This window comes from Anas acuta, chromosome 7, assembly GCF_963932015.1.
Source record: "Anas acuta chromosome 7, bAnaAcu1.1, whole genome shotgun sequence".
NCBI lineage: Eukaryota > Metazoa > Chordata > Aves > Anseriformes > Anatidae > Anas > Anas acuta.
In genome coordinates, this window is record NC_088985.1 from 3,726,693 (window position 1) to 3,754,086 (window position 27,394).

Below are 27,394 nucleotides of genomic sequence, written 5' to 3' on the forward strand. Positions count from 1 at the left end.
TACAGTAACGTGCAGTGATGTATTTATCTGCCTTCGGACAGATCCTAGTCTTCAGGCAGATGAGCATAAATTGAAGTAACTCAATTGTTCTTGTGTTTTCTCAGGAGTCACACTAATTTAGCTAACAATTGTCTTCAGACCATTGAATTAAATTGCTTTACAAGGCAGCACTTTAATGTTCATATTCTTTAAATTAATATAAACGTGTCTTTCCATTATATTTTACATAAGATCCATTTCAAATGCATTAATTCAATTACCTTGTTTTATAGATAGGCTTTTACCAGTGCCAGAAAGTCAGTGGCAAGTTCCTCCTGGCAACTCCCGTAGCAAGACTGAACTCTAAATGTGCATACATTTACATCTGTAAACTCAGACTTAAGCAATGAAAATGCAATTACTTAAATTCTGCAGACTTTGACAAAATTGTGTTCTATATATGAGATTTTTTAAATGCATGCTTGTTTCAGCCTGCAAGCTGCATACACCATGCCACATCCCGCACCTTCTAAAATCAGCAGAGCTGCTTTCCCCTTGGAGCCAATGGGAACAAAATTTGTCCTATGTTCCCCGTTACTAAAAGAGGTGAAAAAATGCAGTGTTAGTGGCTTGATATAAGCTGAAAAACTGAAAAACTTTCTCTTCAAACATGCTGAAGTGTATCAGGTCTTACAGAAAACTTAATCTGTGAGGTTCACCGACCGACAGAGAGGCTTTCCAAATCTCCACTCACAAGGCCAGGAAAAAAAAAATTAGAAGTGTTCAAACTTTGTACTTTTAACGTAACTTAATCCTACCCTCCTGTACACTCTGACAAGCAGGAGCAATGAACATTTCCAACCAGGGCATTTGTCCTGTGACTGCAAATCCAGTGTTGCCCCACCTAGCTGGCAAAGGGGAAGCAGAACCCAGAGAAAATCTTACTTACCACTTTGAAGAGGCTGCCTTGTCCTTTGAGAATCACACGTGCGCCTGGCACTTTGCTTACAACAGAAATACCAGTGCAGCCACTAAGGTAGTGGGACATGGGAGCAGGATGTAATTAATACAGGACCTGCATCGTATTTGGATGTGAATTTCTATATATTGAGTGTGCTATAGGAAGTTTGTGCAAAAGGGCTGATTGTTACTCACTGCTCATACAATGTACTTGATCAACCCAAGTATTTCCTTACGAATTACTGGAAAGTCAATAATCATTGTTTCCAAAGATGAAGCTCTCTTTCCACAAGCCCACATCAAATATCGGATTCTTCCCTGTATGCAAACATCCTGTTAGAAAGAAGGAGGGGTCCACAAACGTGCAGTCGGGTCATCCACCTGCCTGGGCTGGGGCTGAAGTCCTGGCACCACAAGTCCAACCCGGCCAGCTGCGCAGTGCTGCAGCCTCTTCACTACAGCACCAGAAAAAACAACTCTCTGCCCAGATTTATCCTGTCTTTGTCCCCACGCCACATACACACAAAAGAAAGTTTGCTTGATGTAAGTCGGAGTGCAAATTGAGTGATGCTTTGTACCAGCCAAGGATCTCCTTCTGGGTTTTGTGCAGTCACAGAGATGAAGCTCATTATTCACGTAACCACTGCAAAAATATTATTCCAAGGCCTGGCGCTGCCTTTTTGTTCAAGCAAACCCCTTGCTGAAGTGAAGATTTTTCTTTTTATTAATGTTTGTATAAGAACAAAGAAAGTTCTTTTTAATTTACTCAGTAAAGCAAAGAAATGAACAGTGAACATTAAAATACTACATGGGTTGAGATATTTCAAAGCCCAAACAGCTCTGGTTTAATGGATGTGTATTTTTTGCCTGTATAATGAATGTTTCTAAATATACTCAGAGAAAAGGAAGACTATTTACCATTTTAATATTTAATATTTTGCAGCCATATATATGGAAACAATTTGCCATGGGTATATTTCTGGGGAAAGCAAACAGCTCCGATACGAAGCTGAAATGTAGCATTGATTGTAAAAGCCCACGTTTTGCATCCCAAACGTCAAACCACGAGCAGTTGACCTCCGAATACAGAGATGAGCTGTACAGAAACCAGCAAGCAATCAAAAGTTAAGCACAGTTTAAAATCCCGCATAGTGGTTCATGCCCACGTCTGCTCCTGTGCTGGAATCCCTCACAACTGGATCAGCTGCAGCTTCTGCCTCCACCCCACCTCCTCGCATTTCTCATTTTAAAAACTGAGGTTGGTTTGAAAGCTGCTTCCTTCACAATGCCAACGACTGGGATTTTCATACCATCCCTTGGATTCCCATCACCTGCTGCTTGGAGGTGGCCAACACACAGGGCACCTCCGGCCATCCCCTCTGCTCCAGCAGATCCAACGGGATCCTCGGCAGCACCAGGAGCCCAGGCAGGGCTCCCCTGGCCACCCAAACACCTCTTGGGCAGCTGAATCCCACTTCTCACCTCACAGATTTCTAAAGGAAGGCAATTCCTGTTTGCATTAATTAGCTCTAATAGCAAAAATTGCTGTTGAATACACAGCAAGTGCTACTCTCACTGTCAAGACAGTCAATACACTGTAAAGGGTCAGCTGAGTTCCTGCCTATCCACCTCCTGAAAAAAAATCTCCCAATCCCACAAGGAACAATCTTCATCCACTCCTTTCTTTTCTTTTAAGATTTTGCCAATTGTTTTCTTACAAACACAGCAAATAACACCCGGTTTCCCAAAGGGAATTAAACTCCAGGTCTCTCTGGCTCAAGCTACAACCATGCAGTTCATCACTTGAGCCGCAGATACGAGTCTTCAAACCCTCCGTGGAAGCAGTAATTACCTGCAGCTCCTTGTGTGCATGCAGTCTGTATGTAAATGAGAAACCACAAACCTATTACAAATTAGAGGCATGAAAATGTGTAACTGTGGTGTTGCCTTGGACTTAAGCAAGTGCCCTCGCAGGGGTCTAACCACCTGCAGCAAGTCACCGAGGCCACACACATCCCTGGCTTTATTAAAAGAAGGCTTTATTAATCCTCTCGTGAAGAAGCTGCCTGGCTCTCTGCACTGGAATGGCCACTGAAATACAGCAACCCCATCCAAACCGAAAGAGAAACCCCTGGCTCCTGACACTTCCCTACTGAGTTGGGGTTTTTGGTTTTCTTGTTTTCACCTGAATGGTTCAGCTTTGGTGCAGGTAACCCATCAGCTGCACGGCCCCTACAGGAATGCTTACATGGTTAAAAGCAAGTCCCCTTCTTCCCTGGGCTGGGAGGCTATTTTCTATTTTTCACTATTTTCCTTTTGATAACATTTTGCACACTTAAACATGCACTGCAAGCTGCATTCAATTTATCTCTCCCTGCGTTACAAATTTCTAAATGGACCCCGTTCATCCTTCTCGTTTCGTTAATAAATCAGTTTGGTTGCCCACAGATGCCTGCCAAAATCGGGAAGATTCATGAGCCTGAGCTACAGGCATTTATTAATTAGAGGAATCAAGGTGTCACAAGCACCAAACATCTATCCCAAACTGAGAGCTGGCGAACTGTTGCAGCACTCCACCACTGTAACAATGTGATAAAGACAGAAAAAATAAGAATTTGTAACACCTCTGTGCTACAAGTCCCCATCAGATCATTAACTTCCTGCAATTTTTGGCCCCATTGTTCTGGGCAATGTTGCTGGAGGGGGGAACACAACCACACGTTGGGATTTTTTGTCCTCTTGAGCCAGTCCAGCATCAATCAGCCCACTTGCAGTTTACTTACCCCACACCCTGAACACATCACTACCTGAAAGATGCTTCACACGGACAACAACCCCGTGCAGAACACTCCCCGTGAGCCTTGAGGAAGAAGCACAGACACATCCCCACAGGCACCACAGGATGTGACAAGCAGGCCTCCACAACCTGCATTCGTGGGCTGAAGCTGGCTGAGCAGACAGAGATTTCCCAGGACCTACCTAGAGCCAATTCACAGAGCACAACCCCTCCGTGAGCTGTCAGTATCACCAGATTCCTTGCTGGATGCAGACACAGCTAAAAGAGACACTGGTAACGTCTCCCTGCGTGCACAGAAGCCAGGACACCCGCACCCTGCAGCACAGACCTGCTCCTGGAGGTGAAACTTCTTTAAGAAGAGTTGCCAAGAAATACATTCTGAATTAGACTTTCTCTAATCTCATATTCAACACACCTTCAATTCCTATTTGTTTCTGTATTACTTTGTGTTTATACCTGCTTATTTCACTCTGCTTCTCTAGTGCACAGCAGCCAGCTGGATGGGAAAGGTATTTACTGAAGCAATCCCCTGGTGCCTGCCTCTTGTTTTCTATCAGCCTCGCTGCATGCAGGAAGCGCCAGGTAGTAGCCACCGTGGCCAGGGACTTGAAGTAGCCAACACAGCTGAATTTCCACCATCGCACTTAGCTCTCCGACCCCTGGCACTCCTCTTAAACCCATCCTTTCTGCCCCAGGTGACAAGCCACAGGCACAAGATGGGCCACGACCACCTGTGGAGATGTGACAAAGTTGTCAGCAGCTCAAAGAACTCATTTTGTCCGCTCTGCTCCAGCCTGCCACCCCGTCTTGTTTGGGCAGCTCATTAAAAAGCCATGAAGGTTGGTCAGTCGTGCTCAGACTACAGATTTCCACGCTCACGTTGTTCCTAAATATTTAACTAACAGTCTTGCCGTGACAGCTGCACGGTTTCCAAGGTGTTTACCTCCACGGTAATGGCTTAGTGCCACGTGGCTGGTCCCTGGATCTGAAGGTGAGCGGCCAACCTGCCCACGGGACGGGGAACGTCTGCGCAGGTAATGAAACACAGGTTAGTGCAGTCAGCACCTGCCAAGGGAACAGAGGAACAAGGGAACAGAAATTAAACTTCTATGAGTCATTTTGCATCTGCCCTGCTGCTGCCACCCTTCACCTAACCACCCACAAACCTCGCCCCCAGCTCCCAGCCCACAGCCACTCTTCCTTACCTGATAAAAGCCCCAAATCCCTGCCCATCCCTGCACCACCCGAGGTATAGAGGGGGCTAACTGCCCCACAGCGAGTCAGCTGCACGGACACACCCTAGGGTCTACTGATTTAGGCTGCCCCAGCAGCACTTTAGTCCAAGGATCGCTCAGTAAAAAGCAGGAATTGGTGCTTTCTCTGTCCTATTCTCATTCCCCAGCAGCCATTCAGGCTCTGGCTGTGTAATTTTAATGTCTGATTGATGTGCCCAACCCATCTTCTAATAAAGAGGGATAAAAAATCCCAATTAGATACTTAATACCAGGGTATCCACCCTTCACCTATAACTGCCCTTTTACACTTATAAAGGGAGCTGGTTTAGTTCCTCCTACATATTTACCAATAATTTCCCTTCCTACGTTAATGCTTCCAGTGCTGTTTGACATTTCCTTCTCCTGTTTTCCTCTTCCAATTACTTGCTATTGGCTGTGATTCTGTGTCTTGTATTAGAGGGCTGGAGGGCCACCTGCCAGATATTCCACCCCTGCTACAAATGCCTCACGTCAACTTCTCCATCTAGACAACAGGTTAAAAAAATAAAAATAAAATAATTCAAAACCAACAAACACCTATCCTGTTCTTCTCCCTCCTTTGCTTTGGGGGTTTTTACAGGCTGTGACCACTGTTTCTGAGTTCTGACATGACTCTGACTGAGTTATGAATTAAAAAAATGAAGTTCCTCTAACACCAAAAAGCTTTGATGCCACAGGGCTGCGATGCTGTCAAACAATACTCCAGTACAGTATGGGAACTTCGGAAGGACTGAGCATATCCCCATCCAAGTTTTGGATATCTCCAGTTTTATTTTCAATCTCTCTTCCCTAAAATTCAGGACAGGATTTCCTTAGTAAGCAAAACTTTGAAATTGGACAAGATTTTTCAAGTATTTTGCTCATCCACCATTCAGTGGGTAAATATTCCCAACGAGACTTGACAGGATTTTCCTTTTTCTACCCTGCTTCTATTTTTTCTAAGCAGAGTAATTGCACCAGAATTGTTTTTCTCCATCACCACTGCCTTAAGGGCTAAACTATTGCATTGCTCATTTCTTCTGGGCCTGTTTCACCTGCTGAGAGCAAAGCTGCCGCGCCCCACCAAAGCACTGCCGCGATCCTCACCAGCCACCGCCGTCTCGTTTGGCACTGCGGGGTAATTAGCCGGACTTTTAACGGCCTGACCTCACTGCTGGAGGTGCCCCCTTCTGCCGAGGTGTGTGGTTTTGGGAGAGACCCCGTGCCACGGCTGTGATGCGAGATCACACGTGTGGGCACAGCCAGGGCAAGGCGGCTCTTCCCTTGTTCTCGTCAAACTTGTGAAGTTTCCCCTTAAAATACTTCAGCCATTAGCCCTGTGACACCAAAATAGATGCTCTCTTTTCAGCCTGCCCGTACACTATCTTTAAGGCCATCGTGGTGTGTGTGTGTGTGTTTTTTTCTTTATATTCCCCATTAGAGGTCACTTTTATCTAACACTTAGAGCCTTTAATGGGGCCATGCATTTACCTTCTGTCGAGCGCTTTGCGCTGGTTAAGATCATTACTTTTATTCAAACTGAGAACTGCCAGAATTTCCCCATTATTTCCTCTCAAATACCCTTTATCCTTTTCCACATTCTGCTCATTTGCTCGCAGTCCTGAACTTGTGATTTTAATGGCTACGCAGTTGTTTCCCTAATTGAGCAGCGACCCGTTCACTTCCAAGCCTATTTTTATTCCTCACTACCTTGGGTTAATTTGCAGCCTCTCTTGCTGGTGGAGCAGCATTTATTGTAGGATGCAGAGCAGCAGGTTCTTTTTCTCTTTCTGGGACTGTTCACTGGCTCCTTTAGCTTCCTCAGCCGCTTCCTATCCCCTCTGGCACTCTCTGGTGCAAGAGCAGTGCTAAATCGGAGCCCTGGCGCCGTGCACACGACTGCAGCCAGGCCCTCTCATTTCCCTGTGGGATAAATGCTTACTGCTCCTCGTAAACTTCAGCACCTTGCTCCTCCGTCAGAGCAATAGTTTTGCAGCTGTTGTTTTCACTTCGGCGTGTATTTCTTTTGTCTTGCCAATTCTCGGGGCATTCGAGGTAAAGAAAACAGCTTTTGTCTTGGTATGCTTTCCATCGGAGTTTGTGTTGGCAGAAGTTTAGGTCTCTGCAAGAAGCAATTTCCAAAACATCTTACCAAAGCAGCTCTTCGCAAACTACTCTGAGTAGCCACGTACATGTCAGATTTTTCTGTAGTCACTCGTTCTGTAACATATTCTGGGGTGGGTCTTCTCAGGATTATTATGGAGGGACACCGTCAGGGTCACTGGAGGCTAAAAAAGAAAGGTGGACGAGAGCCTTTGGTCTTTCTCCACTCATGAACATCCCCAAAGAAGCAGGCAGAGCTGCTGGAGACCTCCTAACTGCTTTAAACTACTCCATGCTGGCCAAAACTAGGCCAGTGCTGGAAAACAGCTGAAGACTCAGGCCATTTGCAGTGCTGCCACAACCCTGAATTCAACCAGCAGAGACAAAAAGCTTCCATCCATCCCTTGCATGTCCTAGGGCAGAGCTATTGCATTTCAGAGAGCAACCACATCATTGGTGTCACTCGGAACAAGAGCCTCATTCTCCCCTAGCTCCCTGCAAACTGCAATCACTGGCACACCAGCAGCTGCCCCAGAGCCAAAAACCCCAGCAGATGAAGCTCCGGCTCAGCATGAGCCAGAAGCACGGGGGCATCCAAAGCTGCCTGAGATCCAGAGGGCCAAGGGGAGCCCCAAACCTTCCAGCAGCACCTCCAGCACACCGAGCATCACATCTGCCAGCAGCATGCACTGCCCCTGCTCGCCCTCCGTCCGGGAAAACAGCTCCCGAGTCAGAAGAGATTATGTGAGCTTCAGGAAGGTTGCCTGCTAGCTCCTGACATTTTCATTGTGCCATTTTATCTCTAAACCCAAACATCGTTTTTTCTGACTCAATTCTCCTCCGATTCTTAAATAGACTGTAATTTTTCTCAGTCATGTTCCTCCAGACTATCTTCCTAAATTAACATGTCATCTGTACAATTTTCAAATTAGTGCAATTTACCATTTCTTGATTCCATTCACTTTGTTCCTCAGGAATTTTCTGCTGCGAAGTGTGACAGCAGTATCTGAGCTGTATATTAAAAGCACAGAACTTCTTCCTCCAGCTTCAATTACCCAAACCCGTGCTTGATCCAAACACATGCTAATGCAGGAGAAAACCACCCGCTCCTCTTACGTTCTTGTACAGTGCTGCTACAGGATCTGAACAACGGTATTTTAAAAATGTCTGGAATTTTTTTAGTCCCAAATTTTGTACTAAGCAAGTCAGAATGACCTCTGGAAATATCAGATGTGCTGCCTTTTTCAGTTTTCGACAGTTTGAAGTGCTAGCAATAGGATGCCTTGACAGAAAGGTGATAAATGTCACAGTAATACCTACAAATTAAAATAAACAGGCAATTATTAGACATACCTTTGAATCTAGCGAAGAGCAAGTGGCACGATAATTAAATGCAAAACATCAGGGAATTACAATACAATTAAGCAATGCCCATATATAAGGTCACCCAACTTGAAGCGAGTGGTCTTCACAGCAAGCTGCTATGAGCAAAATGAAATTTAAACCTATATAAGCCACGGATTACAGTCGTACAGGTCTTATTACATCTAACACTGCGGCACTCTAGAGTGGTTATGCAGATATATTTTTGGGTCTTCTGGAGTCCAAACCAGGGAATAGCACTCCATTAAGTTCAGTCCTTAAGACTTCATTCCAAGCTGTTCTTAACATCCTGCTTTTGTTACACGATAAAGTTATGCTAGAAATGTTTCTTCAACCTTGAGATTGGTTGAAAACGTTTCCTCATTCCCCTGGAGAACGTATCATACAAACGGGCTGGTAGTAGTTTTAACATTGGATTTAATTTCCTCTTCACCTGTGGGTATTTTATTAAAATTCAAAGGTTGGCTTTTTATTTATGCCTTTTACAAGACGTTTTTCTCCTAAGTGATGCCTCGCATCAGAAGATCCCTAAAGGTTTAAAGATTTGTGTTTAGAAGAAATTTAATCCTAGAACTTTTACTTTGCAAGTATTTTCAAGCCACATTATCTCCATCTTTTTGAATTCTCAACCTATTTATTATAAATCCCAAGTTCTGGAGGTTTTGCTTTTCCCAAGTATTTTGTGCCTGCAACTGAACTTACTCACATATTGTGTAAACTTCTTTAATTGCTTGAAAACTGACTTGTTTCAGTACTTCTTTTATTCTTTTTAGAAAGTATTGGTTGCTTTGCCACTCACATTAAGTTCTTTTTTGAGACTGCCCCTGCTTTCAGTCTGGCTGCTTGCTTTTCAACACCTACCTGGACTCTCTCCGTGCCTGAAAAGACCCCTGTTGAACAGCCGTAGCTTTGTTGTTACAAGTATCAAGCCAACAATTCAGATTTAATATTATCTCAGAATACGAGTTCCCAAAATACACAAGATAAAAAACAAACAGTAAAATCCAAGCTAATTTATGCCTTCACATAAAGCTTTTTATCAAAATATTTCTAAATCCTTAGACCTATTCTAACTCACACCAATGAATCACTGAATATCCTTTACAATCTGTTGATTTTCTACATTGAAATATAGGAATATGGAGTTTTATTCACGATGGCGTATTTTAAAACTTCTAGTTCCAGTATTCTTGAAAAAACATTTAATATATTGCCTTGAATTTCTTTTTTTTTTCCATAAGCTGCTGTCCCTTCTTGACATCAAAAACACTTTAATTGCACCCCATCGTCATCCTTTTCTTTCATATGAAAAATACCTGGAACACTGTAGCAGAGGCAGTTGATTTCAGAGTTAAGAGTTTCCTTTGAATTTTCATATTATATATAATGCTGAGACCATTAGTAGGGCTTCAAGTATCCATTTACAAAATTTGCATTTCAGCTCTAAAACAGCACGTAGCTGCTCCATCCATCCTTAAAACCCACTGCACCACAAAGTCCTGAAGTACTGCAGACTCCCGTTCCCTAGGGCACTCTGCTGATAACTGGAGCTACACCACAAAATGCCCAGGAGCCTTCCAACGCAATATTCGTTTTGGGGTTTGAGCACTCAGCATTTATAATCTTGGCGAGACGAAGAAATGCCGTGCTGAGCTGCTAAAAGAAATGGGACATGAAAGACCAATGCTGGTTTTATTTTGGTGAGCATCCACAAGTGGCCATGAGTGGAGGCTTAGAGAACCAAGGTGACAATAGGGCAGATGTAGGGTGATATATTCCCCGTCACTAGCTTCCCAGGGGAAGGCGCAAGCAAGCCCTTATTCTGATCCCTAAAAGAAGCTGAAAGCACATGCAGTGAATTGTCATTAGCGTGCAGTTAATTAGCATTACTAGAGTTGTTATATTTCTATCATCTCGGCATTGAGGTGCCCCATTGCGGACCCCACTGTGTTACGCCCTGTGCAAAATCTGAGCAAACTGAGCACTTTCCTCCCCAAAAGCTTATAATCCAAGGAAAAAGGCAGCAAAAATGAAGGAGAGGCAGGAGGGAAGTGACGGGGAAGCCTCAGCCAGGAGGCTCCCACCTCCTCCCCAGGCATGGCAGACACAAAGGGCTCCGTGAATTTGTTCAAGTAATGAAAAGAAGGTGGCGTGGTCCTAAATGAGGCATTTAGTTAAAAAATAAAACAAACTGGTGAAACCAAGTTTGCTGGGGGGATTATATTGTCCATGAGATTGCCACCTGGGCTTCCCTGGGAGGTGAGGACACACGGGCACTGGGTACTGGGGAAAGAAAGAGAGGGAAAAGAGACCAACACTGGGGAAATATGGGGGAACATTGAAAACTGATTATTGTAACTATTAGAAACTACTCTACAATACACAGCTTGTATCAAACCTTTGGCCAAAGTGCAGTTTTTTCAAACCATTTTGAACCGCACACATTTGGCACTCTCTAGTCCAGGTGTTCCTCCCTGAGCTTCCTTTTAGGACTACCCAGTACAAAAGGCAGCAGCACTACCCTGGGTTGCCTTTGAATTACCCATCGTTTCTGCTGACACCTTGCTCCTAAAGGAGGTTTTAGGCTTTCAAAATCATGTAAAATCGGTGAGAGCAGGAGGTCAGAATGGCACGGGTTAGGGATCCCTGGCGAGCTCTGGGGCAGGCCAAAGGCACGCACACTGCTTGGAGTTTTGGCTAAGTACCTCCAAGTTGCAACGTGGTTATGTCAGACGAAAAAAAGCCACTCGAATCTTTTCTACCACCTGAACTGCCGTGGTGAAAATTAAAATAATAAATCATCCTTTGACAGGAAGCAATTTTAAAAAGCAGTTTTAGATTTGGACTCTGACGACCATCATGAGCTTTTTGCACACCTTTCACCGCGCAATTTAGTCGAATGACGCTTGGTATAAACAACAGAAAAATTAAGGGGGCTGAGGTGTGCTAGTTCCAATCCGGATGAAGAGACCAGTGGAGTTACTAAGATTTTAAAACATATCAGCTTGTCTGTTTCTGCTGAATTAACTACAAAAGCAGAAGTGCTTTTCATCACAAACATACCTCTGTGGACTAGCTGGAAAATTGAGCCTATTGATAGCTTGAAATGTGCCCACTGAAATACAGATAGCCTGATTAGTAAGCAGGAAGCCAAGGCACTATCCAATTTGCAGCTATTATAACTAAGCACATTACAGATGCTCTTATTTACATATCAGTACAATACTAATAAACTTGGCTCGCAGCTTCTGCACCGCATTATGGGACACCAAACAAAAGAAAATACCAAACCTTGGCACGGTTGTGTGTTCCTGGCAAGTGATTCATGCTGGGTTTTGAGCCTATTTCCAGACAGCGAGCCAACTCATGAAAGAGCTCAGAAAACACCAGCTCTGTGCCCTTGTGAAAAGTGGCTTTAGTTTCAGGAAAAACCTGCACCCCTAGAAAGGAAACACTTTCTCAAACTGCAGAGAGCAGGGCTTCACTGCGCATCAGTGGCTTACAGAAGCTGTGCTGCAATATTTGTAGATGGGCACGCCCCCAGTCTGCAGCACACCCAAAATATTCGGTTTCATTTACCCCAAGAACAGGTTTAGATTAAATTAAGCAACCGCAGTATATGACAGAGGCACACAGCTACAGGTCAACCTAAAAGGGATAAGTTGATGAGACATCTGATCACCTTTGTAAAATCCAGATACTATGGTACAGAAGAAAGGACTTTGGGAGTTAACATCCCAAACCTGTTGGCAGCCAGCTGTGCTGGGCAGGAAAGTGGACTCACTCAAGAGACAGCAGCGTGCCACGTCCTGGCACCTGGTTCAGATTTTGGTTTCAACCACAGCCTTACCATGCAGGTTGTCAGAGGATGGGATGTCAAGTCTGGTGCTGAGCCCCGACCTCGCTGACGGATGTCACGTAACCAACAAAGCTGGGGGAGAGACCTTTCAGTCTCACTGAGGCAGAAAGCTGTTTGGCACCAGTCCTGCTCTAGTAAAGGTGTGTTTAAATCTGTACAGAGAGGAAGCAACTCCTCAGATAAAAAAGCAGGCTGTCTGCACTTAAAAGGACAATAGAGATAAAAGATTAAACCTGTCAAGACCCTGGAGGACCCTGAAGTGATCCTTCTGTGCGAGCAGGGCAAGAGAAGCCTTTCTGATTAAGTGACTCTTTTTTGCAGAGACCCCCAGCCCGGAGGGGTGAGCTGCAAGCAGAGCAGGGAGCCAGGCGAGGCAGGGCTGGATGGCCGCAGAAGAAAAGCTGCCCAGGGAGCAGAAGGGTTTGCTGTGATCCCAAAAACCACCAAGGCAACTGGCCGCAAGCCTGGAAACTGGGAGAGAGCTGCAAGGATACTGTGGAGAAGGGGAGAGTATGAATCCTTTGTATTGTTCTGTCTTGTCTAGTCGACTCTGTTTCAAAAGAGCAGTTTATTCTAATGAGCAATCTAATGAAAACTGGCTGTATTAAGTTAAAAAGCCTTTTAAGTCTTCTCTGAAAGCTCTGAGTACATCTGACTCAAAGGTTTGGCCAGCCGAGGGGTTTGTCACAAATCCTGAAGTACAATCTAAAACAAAATTTGGGAGAAAAAACTTTATTCATTGGGCTCCCACAATTTTATATTCCTTATCCTCAGCTACAATCGTTTCAGGACATTTCCCTTAATAAGGGCTCTTAATATGCTCCATTTACAGCCTCTAACTCACTGGTTTTATTCTGCCACGAGTAAGGAAACATTTACATAAACATTATAAAACTGTCAGCAACATCAGCTCTTCTTTCACCTCAAACATTTTAAAAGTTTATGGATTGGAGGTTTCTGCGTGTTAGAAGTAGAGTTAAAGATTTACTACTGAAACAGTCTCGGATATTGCCCGGTGTCCCTCAGCCAGTTTGGTACGGTAACTAATGGCTGTACAAATTTGAGTTACATCCCAGGAAAATCTCTGTGCTTGACACAGGAAGAGAGCCACAACTCTGAGAATAATGCAGACGTGAATAAAGAGAAGGCAGGAGAGGACACCTACAAATCATTATTATGAATAACTGGGACAAAAGAGCAATGAGATTATCCCGCACACCTCTCACACAGTACTCGACAGCACTCTCAGAAACAACTGCAATTTTCATAGGTTTTAGAAGCACACTTGCTGTTGCCCCAGTAATATGGTAAAATCACCAAGGCCCCCAATATATGCGCCCTGCTAGAAATGTCTACCTGCATATTCCACGTACGCTGTCGGATATTTATCCATCCATTTGGACATATTACACTCGCATGTGCTTACGGCCTCAGATGCAGGTGAACTGCACACTGCAGGATCCAGGGGATGTTCTCTTATCCCATCCCCTTCATTTCTTTGATGTTTACGGGCCAAATTCATGCATAAGGTCTGGTTGCTGTGCTCCACTCCGGTGACACAAAGCAATTGTAAACCTTGCTCGACTACTCGGTTAAATTGGATTTATGGCACCTTTGAATCTCCAGAGCGTGGAGAAGCAGCTGGAGCCTGCCAGTGAGGCTGGCCCTCTGCTTCCCATAAAGGAGGATGTGCACCAGAGGCGATCTGCTTACCTCGAACGCTGGGCTCCTGCTGCCTCTCTTCTCTCTCCGGCTGCCTTTATTAAAATGCTCTCGCACTCTCTGAGCAGTATTTTACTCATCATTCAAGTGAAATCTTCTCTCTCATTTTTGCTTCATCTGGAAATCTTTCATTTTATGACAAATAATATTTGTGAACTGGTAGACAAACCCGTGGCTATGAGTACTCGGTGAAACACCCCGGGGTGTACCACCTGGCAGCTCTTTAAATTATTACAATTATATTACAACTCCGAGCAGAACTACCTTGGGGGGAGAACTCGCTTTTTGAGGGAGAATCAGACAGCACCAGCTAAAGCTGGGCTGTACCTGTGAACTCCTGCATGTTTTACTGGAAATTCACTGTTTGCTACAGTTAAGCTCGGCTGTAACCAGAAGGGCAATAAAAGCTTCAGTATTTAGCAGGGCAACATCCCATGCCCTTTATCCCTTGCTCTCTTCTGCAAGCCACTTCATTGTGTCCATGCCCTTATGGTGCAGAGGACTCAAGCACACACTGAGCCTTGCACAAACGTAGAAGGATGCAGCAGCATGCCTGTCCCCAGACACTTAGCTCCAGACCTCCAAAGCACACAGCCCAGACAGCTGCAGCCATATACAAGCTTCCCTTACCCCCCGGCAGTTCCTCCCAATGCAGATGTTGATGTGTTGATGAGCCTGAAGCACGATCAATATTTGAGCAGGCTCCAACAGTTGTCAAAAATTTCGAGCAGCAGCATTCATACATTTTGCTGCCTTTTTTTTTTTTTTTTTTTTTTTGATATTTTGGTCTCTTGAGGACCTTTAAATTGATCGTTTTCATCCAACAAACCTTTCTCCTACTCCCTGAGAAGATGTTTAGTGAGAATACTACATAAATTACCCAACACCACGAAGAGGTAGTAGCTCAAGCTGTGAATGAGGAGGGTGGCCACACATTATGCCAGCCTTCTCTAGGCGCTGACATTTCACATTTAAGGTGTAAAGCTTTTTCGGTCACACCACTTCAGTGATTTTTACAAAATTAAACTACTACTTCCACTCATTTCAGTACCGAGCTGTAACTGCCCAGCACCGCCGTATTTAGCTCTTACAAAATGTTTTCACAGGCAAGAGTCTCCCCCGCTTAAAAATGGCACCACTTAAAATGTCATCAGCCTCTACAGCTTCATACTAAACATTACGAATAAAGGAACTGGCACTGAAATACAATGTTTATGCTCAGCAGCTTACAGGTGAGGACTGGAACAATAACTCAGGAGAAAGTCCTTATCCTTTAATTGAGAGCTTCGCTGCCAGCCCAGAAGAGGATGTTCAAATGAGTGTCAACAACCCCATTGCTTACACACTCAGATGAAGAAGCAAAAAAGAGGGAGCTGTGGAAAGGAACAAGGTGAGTCGAACGGCAGAGCGATCCTGCGATCTGAAGTAATGGTCCTTGAGAAGACCCACTTTTAAGAGCTTGGGTAGCAAAGCACTCCACTGATTTTTATTTTCTTTAAACCATCCACACACTTTCAAGCGCAGCACTTGCTGCAAGACAGAAGAAGGGTGTCAAGACCATGCAGAATTAGAAAATGATATTGGCTAGGCCTACGTGATAAAAGGAAGAATACTTGGAAGAAACTTGATCTGTACCTGAAGTCACTGCAGGAATATTTGGAAGCATATAACCTTGCCTCACAAACCAGGCACCCACCTGGAAGCGATATCCCGATGAGTCACTTCCCACACAAAAAGGATGGCACTGGCACTACAGCCATGAATGTCCTTGCCAGGTAAGAGGCTTTCTCTCTCTGCCCATCTCCTCATCATCTAGAGAAGCAGGCTGCTATTAATAGTACCAAATAATCGTTGAAGTCACTGCTGAATGCTTTTGTTTATAGCTTTATGATGCACTGTTTTAGCAGAGTGGCAATACGCAGCACTTCACCTAATACCACAAGATCCTGAGCATCTGCACAGCCTTTAACTGCCCAACAGGCTGTACTTCCAAATATTTGTTGGTTTGGTTTGGTTTAGCATCCTTCTCTTTCTAGCTGCCAAAAAGCTCTGAATAGATCAACTTACCAGCTCTGCTGCCCCTGCCAGCCGGACCGCAGCTCCCTCCAGGTCACACCACGTGGCTCCGTTTCACCATTTTGAAATAATGAGTTCCCCAATTAAAAAGGTGCCTTTGAGCGATGAATAGGTGGTGGTATAAAACAGTCAGTACCTGTACAGAAGAAAAATGAGATTTGCTGCAATGAAAACCCTTATTTTTTTGCTGCTCATTTAGAAAAATTAAAGCCAAGGAAGGCAAAGTAGAAAGGGATGATGCTGCTGGACTCACTTCCAACGTGTAAGAGTATAACAACATATCACATTTGGTTAAGGTTTGCTCTAGATCATTTTATAGCATCCTCAGTAACTCTCATCCCAGATGGAATAAATATTTACACACAACCTACACTGGTATACAGAGCTTCTAGATATATATCAGCTATGATATTTATTTAAAAGCAAATTTTTATTTCATTACTTTATGCACTGAAATACAGTATTTTCTGGAAGAAATAAAAGGCTCGGTCTTTGCTTTGGCACTCTGCAGTTGCATTCAGTAGGAACCTTACAACTGACAGAGAATGCTTCCCAGTGTCTGGGGACAGGCAGTATTTTTGGAGGCGTGGAGTCCCTGAATTCATTTCAGAACACACCGAGCCAGCTTCAGAGCGCAACAGAGACTCTCATCTACCCTCAACAGGCTGAGAAGCATCTTGGGGAACAGAACGAGCTTGTAACAGCATTCAGCACCTGGAATGTGCTCCGAATTAAATGCTATCGCACACCTCCCTAATGCTCTTTGTACCCTCCTATCATCACATACATTGAAGCATAAAATGATCAAGCTAATTTTTTATTTATTTTTTGCTTTACATCATCCTATACCTTATACTGCTTTTTACAAGAACTGTTCAGAGGTTACAATCAGTGCCCTGTGTAAAACCACACCCTCCCAAATGTTCCTGCTGTCTCTTCAATCAACTCCAGCTCTACTTCTGCTCTGCTCACAGCCCCAGCCAACCACTCAGTACTGACTTCCCAACGTCCCTGATGTACTTCAAACATACTGGTCCCATCACCTCCAAATTTCTTCTCAGAAATAAGTAACTCCAGGCTTGTAACAGCATTCATGTCTACCCATCTTCATACCACAATAGCATACACGCCTCCCTAAGCCAAAAATCAATGTATTTATAATCAGAAACCGAAAAATAAGTCAAAATTTTGAGAGATTTGCTTCCTGTGCTGGGGAACTGTGTACAATGGCAGTGTTAGCTACACTGCCACGTTTACCTTCTTAAATCAAAGATACAGAGATAGATCGCAGAATCACCCAGGTTGGAAGAAGCCTCCAAGATCACCCAGCCCAACCTCTGACCTGACACTACCCAGTCCCCCACTCAACCAGATCACTGAGCTCTGCATCTAAACGTCTTCTCAAGACCTCCAGGGATGGTGACTCAAGATACAGACATACTGCTCTCTGCCTCGTCCCGACAGCTGATCGGTGGCTGTATTTACACACTTAAAATTCACCTCATATTTAAAAAATAAGCATAAAGAATTCAGCTCAACCGGTTTTGTATTAAGGACACAGTGAGGGCCTTCTGCCCAGCCTTTTTTATCAGTACAGATCTTAACAAGTGTGAATTTCTACCTCCTGGAAATGCAAATTCTAACACAGGACCGTAAAGCCTTCAAATATATACAAAATACCAGCACATACATTTGGAAATGTCGCCATACCCAGTACACCTCAGCAAGTATTACAGACAGGGCAACCACATCAGCTGAATGCAACCCTGCTGGCACCACCAGGTGCCTTCACAGAACTCAATTAATACAAGCTGCTTCCACGTGCAGCTGCAATTTAGATTAGTGAATTAAAATCCAATCTTTTTCACCTGCAAATGTTGGGTAGAATGTATTTGTTATACGCCGCATCAATGTCACGTTGTGGGGGCACTGCATAAAAATGTCTTTTTTTGAAGATTTCAAAAATCTTTAGGCAGCAGCCCTGCTCCTCGAGGATGGCAATGGGTTCACAGCCACATGTGTGTCAGATACTTGAATTTCTCAAGTGAGAACAACACAAACCAAACCTTCTGTGCTGACCTCAAAGTGACAGCAAAGCCCTGCCCAATGGATTTCTGTATGCACTGGAAATTTGTTTTCCACAATAAGCAGCTCAGTAAAACAAATAGTAGGCGATGGCTGTCTCTGACATTTGACCTGTTATCATCAGCTTGAAGGAGCAGATTCCTACTTGGGAAATTCTCGGTTTATTCCAGCAGTTCCCCTGAAGTCACCGTGGTGCTTCTAGCATGCATCGCAGCTGCAGCGTTACACTGCGTAGCTTTGAAGAAGTGGGGAAAGAGGCAGGGAATACAGGAACTGAACAGAAAGATGCACATTTTTCAGCAGGCAAATGGAGGGAAAGTGCAAAAAACAGAATCATCATGGTCAATCTAATAGCGTATGACAACTTCTTCACATTGATTTGTCACATTTTGAGTTCAGCCAAAAAGCTGAATACTCATTTTTCCTCCGTGTTCTAGCTGATGACAGTCTTTTTATTGAAATTGGGCACATACTCCTTTATCTTCCTCTAAATCCTCTCCTAACACTCACCACTTCTCCAGCATGTAAACAACCCTTTTTTGATGGCAAGTAATGGGCCCAGCTGCTCTCCATCGGTAGCCTCAGCTCCCTTTCCCCTTAGCCTGTGCTAAGGTCTGAGCAGCTTCCAGCATCCCTCTGCTCCTTCCACAGTCAGCAGCATCTTCCCCAAACCAGGCTAGTCTTTTGGGGATCCTCCACTGTCCAATTGTGCTGTAGAAACACCTGCAGAGCCCAGGGAAGAGGCAGAGCTCCTGGACACGGCACACACAGCTCCAGTGCCAGCCAACACGTGCAAAGGGACACTGAAATGTAGAAAAGACACAAATAGTTTTGTCTGTGTAACAGAATATGCACAGCTTACAACAAGCAACTTGGCAGGTGGCAGGGAGGTGCACAGCTCTGTAGCTTGACAATCCCCCATTTTGGAGAATGACAGTCGAGAATTGTTGCTGGGTTAGTTATGTGCCTTTTTTTTTTTAAATAAGCGTATTCAAAATGTTGCAACCTATGCAAATTCCCTACTCCAAATGTGTCATCTCATTTACACAATACTTGTGTGTGCCAGTTCCCAAGAACCTATAGCGTGGGAAATACCACTTGTAGGTAAATTCAGCTCCATTTGCACCAGTCTGACTTTTCTGAAAGTGGCGATAAAGACGACAAAACCCGAGGGACTTGGGAGGATGTTAGACAGGAGCTACTTTGAATAATTTACATTCTCCCCTGTTAAACTCACCGCTGCACAGATTTAGTTGCAGTTAAAAATCCACATCTTCTGCAGGTCCACAAGTCTTGTGAAAACTAACAGACATTTTACGTCTTCCAATGGGGAAGGAACGCTTTGCAGGTACTCACCTCACCATTTCCACCCAAACACAGCAATAAAAGCCAAGAGGTTTGGTTCTATTTCCCGTGTCGTGATGGGGACAAACCCCTCAAGAAGGAAGCTTCAATTGGCCACACCTAAGACAAACACATTTGCTTTAATTCAATTAAAACGTCATTGATTTAGTGATGGAGCATCCAGTGTCCTTCCCCTCTCTTCAGTACTAAAAGAGCTTCTTGTCAGCGTGTTACTGCTACTTCGCCTCTAATCTAAAGCAAGGATTTTGAGAAATACAAACTTTTAACTTTAACTTTCCTTTTACCCCCGAATCCAGGAGGTGATTTCGAGCAGCAAATCACTGTAATTGCATCTGCTACTGTTGCATTTTTCTTCTTCAAAGCTGATTTCAGCATTTTTTGATGGCACAGGGTATAACGTTTTATTGACCAACAAAGAAACATCCTGAAATGCATTTCCATCTCCCTCCTATTGATTTAAGTCAAGCCTGGCAATCATTTAAAATCAAACACTTTACGGTCTGCAAGAACAATCCGAAACACATGAGAAAAAATTGTTTTGTGCACACGTGGATGCGTCAGAAGCACTTGAAAAACCCTAAAACAACAGGTCAGACCCTTTACTTCAAACTCAATACATGGAGTCTCATCCCCGAAGCATCGAATCCCTTTGACCGATGAGTCAAAGGCTGAAAGACATGCCTTAGACTTTAAACGTGAGGAAATCAAGCTGTTCAGTTTATTGACAATAGATACACCTTTTTTTTGTTGTTACCGTTCTTCGGGGAGTGGATGTAATATTTAGACCTAGGAGGGGTGGCACAGATCGCTGGAGAAAAAAATCCTTGATCTTTATTGAGTATCAGTTTATGAAGAGAAAGATTTATGAAGAGAAAGCCAACACAAGGAGGTGTTGGCACCAACACCATGAGACTTCAAATGACCCCTTAGCATCTTCTCGGTCCTACACATCATGCCCTGAGCTGTCCCTCAGCTGAACTGTGCGGTATCACACGAGCAGTTCTGCATCAGGAGGAGCTGCCAGAAAGAGTAAGATGACAGAGACATCTTCTCCAGAGACAAGCTGGCCTCCGGGGATAATAAACACCTCAACAGCACTTCGGAGAGACCGGCGACTACAGTGCTGACTGAAAAACACTTTGCCACACGTACAGGCTTACTGTCAGACCAACACATGAGGAACTGCTGGAAATCCCTTCCCAGGAAGAGTCAGAAAGAGCAAGTTGCGCAGGAGGAGAGGGAGCAGGGCACAGATTCCCAACAGAAGGTCCCAGGTTTGCCAAGAAGTAGTAACACTCCATGAGATGAGGTACTTGCCTATTTTCTTACTTATGCTAATGTTCTTCCCTGCTTGATTTGTACCTTGTATGATCTACCTCTCCCACTCCTGCTTTTACTGAATCGTAAAGAATACACCGGGGAAATGCCACGCATTAAAATTTCTGTCATTCTCGTAAGTGAAGCCACAAAGAAAAACGCCTTGCATGTTAATCATTTTTGAAGCCTCGTAATTGTTTTCCAATGAAAGCTGATGATGGCGTGATAGCTCTCTGAGGACATATATTCAGTCAAATGACTTTTTGCCATAGTCTTATACATAAACTATAAGCCTGATGAACAGCCCCATACCCTAATAGCTGCTTTTCCACGCTACAGCCCTAAAAATGAAATTTATATCACACAAAGCTCTAGGCATCAAACAAACACACTCAAAGCTACACAGTAAAGGGCAAACCCCTTAACACCTCCCATTAAAAATCAGCCCATGGTAATCGGGACGGGGTTGGGCTCACCTTTATAGGCATCACGGATAATTTTTACAGCCAGGTTTCAATGTGAGGGTTTTGTTCACTTACAGAAGCAGGTTGCTGTAAGGTTTCTGCTGGTATCACCTGGTTTCTGCTACGCCAAAAGGACTCTCACAGTCTATGAGGCAGTGCCTCCACAGCACCATGGGTTGCATCGCACCAGCAGGAGAGGAGCCAGGAGATCCCGGCACCAGCCCTTCAGCAGAAGAGCTGACGCCCAACCCCATTGTTGCCAAAATGCCAAGACCACATAACAGCAAGCAATGGAGTAAGAAGAATATCCTCAGAATGCTGCATTGAAATAGAATGGACTGAAAAGTGACAGGAGCAGGGGACAACCACAAGATCTGCCACATGTATCACATTAGAGGCCACCCCAGAATCCCAAGCCCCAAATGTCTCAGCCACCATCCCCCCAGCCCTGGCAGGTCCAGACCTCTTGGGAAAGGACATTTAATATCCCCAAATCCTGGTATCTTAGGGCACGGCCTCTCTTCTGATGTATGTGTCTGGACACCAGGCTGCAGCAGCACTACAAAATGAAGCTCCAGCAGAGCCACCTTCTGCAAAAGGAACCGTATGGTGACTGCCTCCTCCTCCTCCTCGCTGCCACGGCTGCTGGGGCCCTGCTTCTCAGATCACCCCAGGCGAGACGATGGCCAATACACGCGCATCAGCAAATTGGTATTAATGACTGTAACGTGCAGTGATGTTGATGCCATGGTGCCAGATGGTGCTTTGAAAATGGTGCTGACTCACAGAAGAAAGAGGAATAATGAGATGCTAAGCTACTAATAATTTAGCTTGACTCTAAATCCCAGAGTGCCATTGTCTTCCAGTAAATATCCCATAATACCCATCAAGGAAAGAACCAGACGGCATATAGCTGAGCAGCACAAAAATGCATCATGACTACCTAATGTTTTGTGCTTTTATATCGAAGGGACATCTCGCGTAGCAGATGTGGGGAGGAAGGAAGCAATCTTGCCAGAAATGAGAGAGAAACGTTCGCGGTCCTCTGGGGACAGCCCAGAACCGCGGGCACATCTCAGCTGGGCATCGTGTGGCATTTTGTGGTAGGTTGCAGCATTTTGGACTCCCTCCTCTGCAGTCTCCAGCTCAGACTTCTACATAAAACATTTTTAATAATACATCCCATATAAGTAGGTGCGTTTTCAGGGTTAAGATTTGTTTTCCAGCCTCTATAAATCACCCGATTGGCTGCGCTGTCGAGGATGCTCCTGTATTTCCAAAGTTACAGGATGCCCATTAACACATTTTTACTACTAGCTGTGAAATTAAGTTCAGCTGCAGCAGCACGGGTTGCGTTTTCCTTCCAGCAGCTTTCAACACCCCAGGAATGACACTGGTTCCTATCTAAATCCGCGTCCAATTTAAATGAGTGATTTATGACAATTAATGCAAATGGCTTAAAGAAGATTTAAAAGGCTATTAAGTGTCTATGGTAAATCAAATGTACTAATTATTTGAAGACAATCTAATCATTTTGACATGCAAATAAACGTTTGTGAACATATATAGACTCAAGAAATTGAAAATCATCTTCCAGATACAAACAAGTACTTAATGGTATTCCAGAGCAGCCTTTTCAGTTTGAGAAAAATTAAACTATTTAAAATTAAACAGATTTCTATTTAAATCTCAATTTCACTTCCTGATGGACTACATTATCAAAGAAATTGCTCATATTAACAATAAAGAAAGCATTTAGAGCAAAGAAGTACTCATTGGACAATTAGTAAATGTAATGATAGGCTCAGTCTTGTAGAAAGCTAGGAGGGAAATCTGCCTAAGGACGCCCAGGTTAGGCACAAGGTATTTGATACAGCTGCCTCCTCTGCTGGTGTAAATCCAAAGACGCCCCAAAGTCAGCTCACTGTCTGTTTCTGTATGGTAATTGCTCTAAAGGAGAGCAGAGGACAGTGAGAGGAGGCAAAACTGGCTAAAGTGGAGATTTTGGATACCTCCACTACAATTCAATGCAGGGAAGGAGAGGAGTCTAGAAAGAGGGCTGTTGTGTTCAGTGAGGAGGTGGTTTTCTCAAGACAGACTCAAAGAAATTGTAAAGGCCCAAGATCTCTCTCGACCTCGTGATGACAGATTTCCGACAGTCCCATTAAGAATGCGGTTAAGTGCCTTGAAAAGTAATGAGCTCCCATCTGTAAAGTCCTCCAAAAACGTACTAAGTCTGGAAAACCATTACTCTGTTATGCAAGAGCAGTCTCTTCTGCAAGGGCAGGCATGCATCACTTGTGAGGAAGTTTGGGAATCATCCCTACCAGTGTTGTCCTACTTCTTCAGTCAACTTTCACCATCAATAACATCTTGACAGCAAGGAACACATGGCAAGGCGGGCAAACTGCCTTTACCCAGAAGTCTCCCAAGCAAGGAAAAACAAAAATCTGTCTAGTTTTAAGAGTGATCAAACACTGACATCAAGTGGTGGAATAAATCTCCCTTCCCTATTCCCTGTAGGGTTTCTCTTGGTCTGAAACTGCAGCAATTTGTGCCAGCTCTCCAGCTTTGAGGGTCCTCTGAAGGTAACGGCCACTTACCAAGTAATTCACCCAGCTCTCCTCTGCAGAAAGCTTCACAGCTTGCTCTAACTGGGGGGAAAATGCAAATTAAAGGGTTAATTTTATGCATGTACTGGGAGAAGTGTGCTCATTCCAGTGACAGCCATCCATCAGAACTCCTAATAACAACCAGAGTAGTAGATGATGTGCGTTTTTCTTCCTTAGCTTAGTGATTAGCTCTGATCATTAACAACATGAGCGTGGCTAATCAACACATGAGTGGCTAATCAACCTGACTCAAATTAGGGATATTAGATGTAGGAGCCTATCAAAGTGAAAGCTTCCAGGAAATAATAGCTGCTGGGCTGTCTTTTCCCAACACGTTTCCATTTACACCATGGGTCTTGAATGGGGGCCGTTCGTGACGCTCTTAATTACTTGACAAAGCTCTAAAACAAAAAAATCTCCAAAGCACTTGCTAAATACGCTGAAGATCTCCCTTTACGGTATCAACCACAGCCAACAGTCACCACTAAAACACTCCTGAATTGTGCTAGGATTTCAACACCCAGATTTGTATTCAGAAACCCAAATGGTGCATCTCTTCCAGCCTGCAGGTGCTGATGTACACAAATATACAGAAATATATAGAGATTCAGATTTCTAGAAAAATAGCTAGCCTTGTTACCTCCCTGGACCTTCCTCGTTAAAATAAGCATCTTGCATCAGAAACCAGTTGTGAAATCCCCATCCCTAGAGATGCTCAAAACTCAACTGGACAAGGCCCTGAGTAATAACCTGATTGATTTTGGTGTTGGAGCAAACTTTGAAGCTGGCTGAGTGTTGAGTGTGATGTAGGACCAGACAAGCTCCTGTTATCTGGGAGACAAACAGGTTGTTGTGATAATTTAATGCACTTACCAGCTACATTTCTACTGCAGGTGTTTCCCTACAGAAAAACAGCCTAATGCATAAATAAGCAAACAACCTGAAAACTGGCAATTTTAGGTAATGTATTAGTATTATGATTAGACCCCAGAGCCTCCAAAATGAAGGAAAAATATTCAACTGAAGTGGAAGGCAATGCTGAAAATGCAGTCCTCTCGCAAATGTAAGCTGCATTGCCTGGCACCGAGTCTGGCTTTTGTGCATCTTAACTCCCTTCTTCCTCTATGCTTATACCACAGCTATAGATAAATACACTGCTAACATCTCAGAGCCATTTCACAAAAGCTTTACACAGAATCCAAACTAACGCCTGGCACCATCTCCTTGGCATAACGACAAAAGGGATGAGTATAACCCGAGCGTACACAACTGCTGCAAAGCCAGGAGAAGCTCCCTCAATTTTAAGCCCTCTGTTCCCAGTTTTTTCTTACCAGCCTCCAGTCGTGGGACTGCAGGTTCATTTACTGCATTTTGCCAGAGCTCTCAATGTTTCATGTGTTTTCAAGGTGATGCTCTGCAGACTGTAGGATTTACCTGCCCTTAATTTCTGCTTTCACCCCAAGTTGAGCTGGCAAATTCTTGTTCTCTGCTACCTGCACCACCTGAGCCATGCCAAGTTCTTGCAAAAGAATCAACAAAGACTGTTTCAGTGAAAAGGACTTGAAAAGCCACAAATAGCCGTTTCATGGTTGGAGCCACGGACACACACTGCCCACTCTGAAAAAGCATAATTTCCCAATAGCTGTATAATTACAGTGGGCAGTCTCCTGCTCCAGAGACAAAATACTTTAACATTGCGGATGCTCCTATGGTCTTTGGTACGAGTGCTGACTCTTTAAAACGAGGAGTACTTCTCAATATGCAATTGGTAATGCAAATAATGGTGCGATTATATGCAGAAAATCTTTTCAGCATAATAAAAATGTTCTCTCGTGTTCCCAGTGTAACAGATGTCCCGTTTAATTGCACTTGAAATGTGAAAATATTTAACATTTTGCATAATAATCAAAATAGGAAGTTGTATAAGCAGCAAAGTAAATGCCATCTTCCAGAAACAAGAAAAACAACACTGCAACGCTTTGTACCACGGTATGAAATAACTTCATTTTTCTAGTGATCATGAACAATAAAATGCATTACGTGCTAATAAAGTAATCTGCATGTCAGCATTTGTGAAGAAAAACCAGCAATATATTATGCAAAAAATTTCATGTTGTTACTTTCCCAATTCTCCCTCCACACAAAATAATAATTACGACTACTAATACCTCTTTATCTGGCTTCTTAGGCTGCTCGCATCAAGTTTCAAGACAATCAGCTCACTTTTCCTGGGTGGTTCTGCTTTATACACAGGCACACAGCACTGCAGGCATAGAAAATCCCAGAAAAGGGAAATCAGGGCACCGAGATTTTAATCTCCAGATCTACCAAAGATCGCCAACCTTTAGCCAACTTGTGGTTCAGCTGCTTCAAAAGGCAGGCTGGGCTTTAGTTGCATTTCTTTAGGATCCCTGTCACCACTTCTCCTGGCTGTCTACTCATAGCCACACTTCATTCACAAGGGATTAATCTGCGTTTAGCAGAACAACGGGGAGAGGATCCAGTCTTAAACCAATACCTAGTCATTTAGGGATAAAACTCCTGGGCGTATCAGGCGTTAATTACACAGATCTCTGTGCACACACAAAGAAGAGAAGCTTCTTAACCCTGCCAGAGGAATCCCAATTCACAGAGCGGAAAAACGAAGCTTACACTGGAGGTAAGAAGTGCGTGGGGGAATGGTTATCATCCTCTTAAAGATGCTCTGAAAACTGCCTTCAGGAGTGATTAGCTCTTCCTATGCACGGAAGGAAACCGCTAGAAGGGGCTGGAGGAAGTACGAAGATTAACAAATTTGACTTGATCAAAGGGTTTTCACAGCACGGAACCAAAATTTTGAAGAAGACCCTTATCAGATTTTTTCCTCGGGACTCTTTAAAAATAGATAGTTAAAAGCAACCCTGGGAATACTCAAACAGTTGGGAACAAACTGGATTTCAGGAACTGCTCATGCCAGTCGAGGCGGTAATGCTGCTCTTAGTGCCCCAACACGAGCACCTGACTGCTACTCCTTCACGAAATCCCGGCATGTCCTGGGTTGGACGGGACCCACGAGGAGCAGCAAGTCCAGCTCAGGAAAGCTGCTGAGGTACCCGGTGACCTTCCCTGAAAACTTGCAGCACAAAAAGGCTGCGGGGACCCCAGCCCTTCCTGTGTTTTCTGCTAGCAGTCTTTCTCCCTCATTCATGTGTGGACAAAGTTTCCTTGAGTTTCCTCGTGCTTCCAGCATACCTGTGTCATCACCTCTTGCTGCTTTTTGTGGTCTTCATTTTAGCTCCAGCTGTTCTGTGGCCTTGCTGGTTTTCTCTGTTACAGCCTGAGAAATGCTCTGAACTCTTCTGTTGCATATTATCATTTCCATTTCTTGTGTGCTCTCTTTTTGCCATTTTCTTCACAGCAAAGCTCCTTGCTTAGCCAGA

General features: G+C 44.0%; 1 long non-coding RNA gene across 5 annotated transcripts; it reads right to left on the reverse strand.

Annotated features, from left to right (window-relative positions):
- Positions 1-1,633: 1,633 nt before the first annotated feature.
- LOC137859706 (uncharacterized) lies at positions 1,634-19,702 on the reverse strand. 5 transcript variants are annotated; one of them, XR_011098485.1, is made up of 4 exons: positions 17,823-18,721; positions 16,124-16,268; positions 6,700-8,408; positions 1,634-4,801 (listed from the first exon to the last, which is right to left on the reverse strand). It is a non-coding gene; the product is annotated as an uncharacterized lncRNA (long non-coding RNA). The 5 variants fall into 5 exon arrangements; XR_011098487.1 differs by lacking the exons at positions 1,634-4,801; positions 17,823-18,721 and adding exons at positions 18,728-19,020; positions 19,574-19,702 and having other exon boundaries at positions 5,220-8,408; XR_011098486.1 differs by lacking the exon at positions 1,634-4,801 and having other exon boundaries at positions 5,220-7,277; positions 8,035-8,408.
- Positions 19,703-27,394: the final 7,692 nt, after the last annotated feature.